A 6,585-nucleotide genomic window follows, 5' to 3' on the forward strand; every position below is an offset into this window, starting at 1 on the left:
GGAGGCTGAGGCAGGAGAATTGCTTGAACCTGGGAGACGGAGGTTGCAATGAGCCGAGATGCTGCCACAGCACTCCAGCCTCGGCAGCAAGAGCAAAACTCTGTCTGGAAAAAAAAAAAAGCGTAAATCTAAAGAAACCATACCCAGACAAATCATAAATAAATTTCTAAACATTAAAGACAAAAATTCTTGAAAATAGCAAGAGATAAACACCACCTTGCCTATCAAGCAAAAGCAGTTTGAATGATAACTGATTCCTCATCAGAAACCATGGAGGATGGAAGAACATAGCACAATATTTTCCAATTGCTAAAAAAAAAGACCTGTCATCTGGATTGCAGTACCTAATAAAAATAATATTCAAGAATGAGGGGGAAATAAAGATATTCTCAGAAGAAGACAACCTCAGACTATTTGTCACGAGAAGACCTATCCTAAAAGAATGGCTAGGGATGTTTTCAAAAACACGAAGGAAACAATAAAATAAAGAACCTTGGAGCATCAGAAAGGAAGGAGAATACAGCCGGGCTCGGTGGCTCACGCCTGTAATCCCAGCACTTTGGGAGGCCGAGACGGGTGGATCACGAGGTCAGGAGATCAAGACCATCCTGGCTAACACCATGAAACCCCGTCTCTACTAAAAATACAAAAAATTACCTGGGCGAGGTGGCGGGCGCCTGTAGTCCCAGCTACTCAGGGGGCTGAGGCAGGAGAATGGCATGAACATGGGAGGCGGAGCTTGCAGTGAGCTGAGATGGCGCCACTGCACTCCAGCCTGGGCGACAGAGTGTGACTCTGTCTCAAAAAAAATAAAGGAAGGAGAATACAGCAGGCAGAAATATGGGTTCACACTGGGATTCCAGTCCTGGTTAACCTGCATGTGATCTTCCAAGACTGTCCACAAGCAAGTCTGATGCCTTCATCTGGCAGGTCTTACACAGGAAAGCTGCCCTCCCCACACCAGGCTTGGTGCACAGCCAGTGCATTGCAGTTCTTTTTTCTTTCTTTGTTTTTTTTTTTTTGTTTTTTTTTTTTTTTTTGAGACGGAATTTCGCTCTGTCACCCAGGCTGAAATGCAGTGGTGCAATCTCGGCTGACTGCAACCTCTGCCTCCTGAGTTCAAGTGATTCTCCTGCCTCAGCCTCCCCAGTAGCTGGGACTACAGGTGCGTGCCACTACTTTTTTGTGTTTTTAGTAGAGATGGGGTTTCACTGTGTTAGCCAGGATGGTCTCCATCTCCTGACCTCGTGATCTGCTGCCTCAGCCTCCCAAAGTGCTGGGATTACAGGTGTGAGCCACTGCGCCCAGCCAGTGCAATGTAGTTCTAACAAGAGTTCATGTCAGGGACTCAGGGCCCTCTGGGCCAGGCATGCTCTTGGGCATATTCCCAGCCAAGACCTGTCCATTCCTGGAACTCTCTATCTGAGGCCTTGAGCAGAAGTCTTCTTCACTGGCCTCTGCTGAGAACTTATCAGAGAGAAAGGGGGAAAGTTTCAACTCACGTTTTCCTACTCTGACTCAGTACTCAGTACTTTCCAGCCATGCGCTTCCCTTTCTCCAACCTCCTGGTGGTCCCCGGTCGCAGGGTCTGTAATATTGCACTAACCTTTTACTTGAGGCAATCTCCACATCATGCTGATCCACCTGGCCCTCAGCCATTACACCAATCCACAGGGGAAGGAAGAGCAGGGGAGAGCCAGCGCTGTCTCTTTCAGACTCTTGGTGATACCATTAGAGAAAGGGATTAAAACCACTGCCCAGTGGCTTTCATTTCTGGTTTGTCACTGATATGGACAGGAGACAGGGAAAACTGGGTAGAAGAGGGCAGTTCCCAGGCAAAGGCCCCACCCTCGAGCTTGTATACCCTCGGCCCTACATGAGAACAAGCATTCCTGTTTTCACACCCCCTATCCTGCACTCATATATATATACCGTGAACCCCAGGCTCCAGAAGCCGATCAGTAAGCCACCAGACCAGCAGATGGATGGCGAAAGGATGCGGCAGAGAAAGAGAGAAGAGGAGGAACATCTAACCCCCAGGGAAGTCTAGCAGGGGCGGTTGGAGAGCAGTCCAGCAGCTGAGTGGCCCGACTCCGGGGCAAGATCACCTTCCCACTCCATCTCCCCATACATCCCGCTGAAAGCCACCTCCACCACTCAATAAAACCTCGCATTCATCCTTCAAGCCCGTGTGTGACCCGAGTTTTCCGTGACGCTGGGCAAGAGCTCAGAATAGAGAAAGCTGTCACACTGGTCCTCTGCCCTTGCCAAAAAGCAGAGGGTCCATTGAGCTAACACTCAAGCCTCTGCAGATGGCAGAGCTGCAGGTACCCTCCTCAGACACTACCTACCGAGGGACCAGAGCCCAAAGCGCTCGCCCTAGCCTCTGCACCTGCCTGTCTGCATGCTCTCCCTCCTGCAAGAGGTTTGAGCAGCCGCACCACTCAACAGGCAAGCCACACCCCTGCCACATGTCCTACATCCTGCGAGGGGAATCAGTGAACTCTCCCGTTTCATCACTTTACTTGGCTACTCTGACACCTGACAGCTTAGCTGTCTCCAACTCAGCTGAGCTCCTGATAAATAGACCTTTCTTCTTGAGTTTTCAAAATTAGGTTTGATGGTGGAAGTGAAAATTGTAACACTGTATGATAGGTTGCTAAATGGTTGTACAGCAAATATTTAAGACAATTATAAATATAGGAGAGGAAAGGAAGAGAAATAGAGATAAGATTTATATATTTCACTTAACTGGTAAAATGACAACACCAATAAACTGTTTTATATATATATACATATATATATACACACACACATAAATTATTATAGATTATATAATTAATGTAATATTAGATTATATGTGGAATATATAACATAAAATCTAATACCTAGGGCACCTACAAAGAAACCTATATAAAAAGATACATGTAAAATCACTAGAGATAAATCACAATGGAATTCTTAAAAATGTTCAAGTGGCCGGGGGTGGTGGCTCACACCTGTAATCCCAGCACTTTGGGAGGCCAAGGTGGGCAGATTACGAGGTCGGGAGATCGAGACCATCCTGGCTAAAATGGTGAAATCCCATCTCTGCTAAAAATACAGAAAATTAGCCAGGTGTGGTGGTGGGTGCCTGTAGTCCCAGCTACTCAGGAAGCCGAGGCAGAAGAATGGCATGAACCCAGGAGGCGGAGCTTGCAGTGAGCTGAGACCGCACCACTGCACTCCAGACTGGGCGACAGAGTGAAACTCCATCTCAAAAAACAAAAAACGAACAAACAAACAAAAAGTTCAGGTAACTCACAGAAAGGCAACAAAAAAATAAAAAATAAATAAAATAAGAGAAGCAAGAAACAGAAAGAACAAATAGAAAACAAAAAAATAAAATGGCAGACTTAACCACTAAAATATCAGTAATCACATTAAGTATAAATGGTCTAAGTATACCAAAGAAAAGACAGAACCTGGCAGAATAAATTAAAATATGACTTCCTCACAGTAAAACAAAAACCAGTATGATCTAACTGTATACTGTCTATAAGAAACTCATTTCAAATGTGATAATAAAGATAGGTACAAAGTAAAAATAGAAAAAATATATAGTATGCAAAAATTAATAAAAAGAAATAAAGTTAGCTATATATATATATATATATAAACTGGTTTTTTTGTTTGTTTGTTTTCAGACAGAGTCTCACTCTGTCTCTAGGATGGAGTGCAGTAGCACTATCCCAGCTCACTGCAACCTCTGACTCCCTGGTTCAAGTGATTCTCCTGCCTCAGCCTCCTGAGTAGCTGGGATTACAGGCACATGCCACCATGCCCAGCTAATTTTTGTATTTTTAGTAGAGACAGGGTTTCACCATGTTGGCCAGGATGGTCTCCATCTCCTGACCTTGTGATTCGCCTGCCTTGGCCTCCCAAAGTGCTGGGATTACAGGCATGAGTCACCATGCCCAGTTTAAAATTAGCTATATGAACTTTACATAAAGTACATTAGAGCTAAGGAACTTAACAGAGACAGAAAATAACATTATATAAAGAGAAAAGAGTCAATTTACAAAGAAGGCATAGCAATCTTAAATATGTATGCATTGAACAAAAAAGTTATAAAATATAGGAGGTAAAAAGGGGATAAAATAGAAAGGAACAGAAAGGAGAAATAAACCAGTTGACAGTTATACTTGAAGACTTCAACACTTCTCTCCTAACAACTGCTAAAACAACCAGACAACATTAGTAAGCATGCAAAATACAGCAAAACTCAACAACATCATCCACAAACAGGATCTAATCAATATGTATTGAACATGCCAACTGACAACAGTAGTATTCATGCAACGAAGACCAAGACAGACCATGATGTGGACCAAAAAATGAGCCTCAACAAAATTATTGTAAATGTACAGAGTGTATTCTGCAACAGTAAGGATATCAAATATGAAATCAATAGCAGAAAATATTCTCCAAGCACTTGGTAATTAAAGGGCACATTTATTAATAATTCATTTGTCAAAGATGAAGTCTCAATGTGAATATGAATGAAAATGAAAATAAAATTTTGGAAAGGAAGAATAAGGTGTAAGTCTGACTTCAAGATTTATTATATATCTATCGTAAACAATACTCTGTGAGTTGGTGGGAAGGAGAGGCACATAGATCAACGGAATAGTCCAGAAATATACCAACATGCAAAAATGCCCAAGTGACTTTTAATAAAGGTGTAACAGCAATTCAATAGAGGAAAGATCCCTTTTCAATAAATGGCTCTAGAATAGTTGGCACCCAGAAGCAAAAAGAAAACCTCATTCTAAGTCTTAAACCTTATATAAAAATTAATTCAAAGGGATTGTAGATGTAAATGTAAAAATGCTTAGAAAAAAATATACAAGATAAGATTCCTAGCATCTTGGACTAGGCAAGGAGTTCCTAGACTTGATACCAAAAATATGTTTTATAAATGAAAAACATCAATAAATTGAACTTCATAAAGCTTAAAACTTTACTCAGTGGAAGACACTGTGAAGAATATAGAATATAAGCTATAGAATGTGAGAAATTATTTGAAAACCAGAAATCCAAAGAAGGACAAGTATCTAGAACATATAAAAAGTTCTCACAACTCAACAGTAAAAAAAAAAAAAAGACAAAAAAGACAAAAAAATAACTAAATAGAATCTGAGTAACAGACATAGAGAAATTTTTCACTAAGCAAGACACACAGTGACAGGCTGGGCATGGTGGCTCACACCTGTAATACCAGCACTTTGGGAGGCTGAGGCAAGTGGATCACCTGAGATCAGGAGTTCGAGACCAGCCTGGCTGACATGGTGAAATCTGGTCTCTACTAAAAATAGAAAAATTAGCCAGATGTGGTGGTGCACACCTGTAATCCCAGCTACTCCAGAGGCTGAGGCTGGAGAATCATGCAAACCCAGGAGGCAAAGGTTGCAGTGAGCTGAGATCTCCAGCCTGGGAGATAGAGTGAACCTCCATCTCAAAAAGAAAGAAAAGATACACAGTGACAAACAAGCATGTGAGAAAATGTTAAAAATCATTAAGCATGAGGGAAATACAAATTAGAGGTACAATAAAATACCACTATACACTTATCAGAATAGCTAAAAAAAATGGTGACAGTGCTGTGTGCTGACAAAAATGCAGAGAACCTGGATCACACTTACATTGCTGGTGTAAATGAAAATGGTACAGCCATTCTGGAAAACAATGTGAGTGTTTTCATTTTGTTTTGTTTTGCTGTGGTTTTTTTTGAGACAGTCTTTCTCTTGTTGCCTAGACTGGAGTGCAGTGGCACAGTCTCAGCTCATTACAACCTCTGCCTCCTGGGTTCAAGCAATACTCCTGCCTCAGCCTCCGAGTAGCTGGAATTCCAGGCACATGCCACAATGCCTGGCAAATTTTTGTATTTTTAGTAGAGACAGGATTTCGCCAAGTTGGCCAGGCTGGTCACAAACTTCTGACCTCAAGTGATCCACCCGGCTTGGCCTCCCAAAGTGCTAGGATTACAGGTGTGAGCCACCACACCAGGCCCTGACTCTTTCTTTAAAAACAAACACAACACATCACAACAAGCAAACTAAGTAAACATGCAACTACCTTAGAAACCAGAAAATATACACTGCAGTTATTCTAGAGAAGAATGACTTACAGTCACATAAAATCCTGTACACTAATATTCTTCACCAGCTTTATTCATAACAGCCAAAAACTAGAAACAAAACAAACGTCCTTCTGTGGGGGATGAGGTAAGCAAACTGTGATACATCCATTGCTTGAACTGAAACACTACGTAGCAGTAAAAAGTTACAGAGTATTTATACATGCTACAGCCTGGATTGTAAGTGAAAAATGTCAATCCCGAAAGGTTACAGACTGTATGATTCCATATATGTTTATAACATTCTTAAAACAAAAAATATATAGAAATGAAGACGAGAGAAGTTGTGTCTGGGGATTAAGGATGGGCTAAATTTGGGAAGGAAGTAGACATGGCTATAAAAGAGTAACACAGATGACTTTAAGGTAATGAAAATTTACCGTATCTTGATTGTGTCAATGTCCATA

Source organism: Mandrillus leucophaeus, unplaced genomic scaffold, assembly GCF_000951045.1.
Source record: "Mandrillus leucophaeus isolate KB7577 unplaced genomic scaffold, Mleu.le_1.0 Scaffold932, whole genome shotgun sequence".
Taxonomy (NCBI): domain Eukaryota; kingdom Metazoa; phylum Chordata; class Mammalia; order Primates; family Cercopithecidae; genus Mandrillus; species Mandrillus leucophaeus.